The sequence below is a fragment of the Gobio gobio genome, assembly GCF_949357685.1.
Source record: "Gobio gobio genome assembly, chromosome: 15".
NCBI lineage: Eukaryota > Metazoa > Chordata > Actinopteri > Cypriniformes > Gobionidae > Gobio > Gobio gobio.
The window spans coordinates 24,310,716-24,312,402 of NC_137108.1; positions in this window are offsets into that span (position 1 = coordinate 24,310,716).

The window sequence follows — 1,687 nt, forward strand, 5'->3', positions numbered from 1 at the left end:
GAAAAACAGTGTCGAAACTGTAAAATTAAGGTAAATCATGGCACCTGTTAGTGGGTGGGATATATTAGGCAGCCAGTGAACATTTTGTCCTCAAAATTGATGTGTTAGAAGCAGGAAAAATGGGCAAGCATAAGGATTTGAGCGAGTTTGACAAGGGCCAAATTGTGATGGCTAGATGACTGGGTCAGAGCATCTCCAAAACTACAGCTCTTGTGGGGTGTTCCCGGTCTGCAGTGGTCAGTATCTATCAACAGGAAGGAACAGTGGTGAACCGACAACAGGGTCATGGCCAGTGGTGGAAAGAGTACTGAAAAAGCATACTCAAGTAAAAGTACTGTTACTTGTCAAAAAATGTAGTGCTAGTAGAAAAAAACCTGTCCTAAAAACTACTCAAAGGCTGCGTTCACACTGCAGGGCTTAATGCTCAATTCCGATTTTTTGAAAAAAATGAGATTTTTTTGCAAGGCCGTTCACATTTCCAATTAAATGCGACCTTTTATGATCTCCTGTGTGAACGTGAAATGACCCAGAAGTAACCCGCATGCGCAGAAGAGTACTCAGCGGTCAACGACGTCACTTGTTGAAATGTTTTCAAAAACCGCCCGGTTCCGATAAGAGCCCTCGAGTTTGGCTTGAATAGAGCTGTCCCCCCAAATATTAATTAACTCCGAAATCTTGCTTCCCTTCCACTGACTGGTCTCAGCATCGTCCGCCATAGTTGTTTATCTTCTCATTCCCGCCTACTTCAACGTACAATGATGACGTTTGTCGCGTATCAACGACGTGCGGGTCGGATACATGTGACCTGGCAGTTCAGACTGAAGACGCATTTCAAAAGATCGGATATGTATCGGATTTGGACCACATACCCAAGTGGCCTGGGTCACATTTGAAAAGATCGGATCTGTGTCGTTCAGACTGTCATGAAAAGATCAGATACAGGTCGCATAAGGGAAAAAAAATCGGGTCGGGTCGTTTCAGCCTGCAGTGTGAACGCAGCCAAAGTAGGAGTAAAAAGTAGCCCTTTTAAAAGTACTCAAGAGTAGTGAGTAGTGAGTATTATGCTATGAATGTTATTTCACCTTATACCCTGTTTATGGATGATTCTCAGTAACAACAAAAAAAACAAACACCCAACAGTATTTCAATATTTCTCCAAGTTTTATTTTTGACTTCTATACTAAAAATACAGCAATGTAATAGAGAAAGCAAGCAATAATCTGATAACATTTATGACAACCATTCTGTAGAGGTTTTCTTGCGGTTAATTCAAAAAGATTGCAAAGCGTTGTAAATTCTTTCTTTTCAAGATGCATTCATTGTACTGCTTTAATTTCAATGGATGTTTTCTCTGTAAAAAGAATACACTTCAGAAATCAGAATCAAGTATCTCACAATTTTCACCACTGATTATTTTTGCTTGCACTTAAAATATGTTTTATTAAAGTTATTTGCTATATACATGGACTAAAATTTTAAATCGCCATGTGAGAACACATTACATTAAAATATGCACTTCAATAAGCCCACAGAAAGCAGGTTAATGCGTTTACATGTTGAGCGAAAAGCAGGTTAATGCGTTTACATGTTGAGCGAAATCGATGTAAGGGACACAAATCCATTGCCTCTGGCTTGGCGTGCTCAGTTGGGGACACTACATTTTTTTTTAAATTTTTCTAAGTTTTTC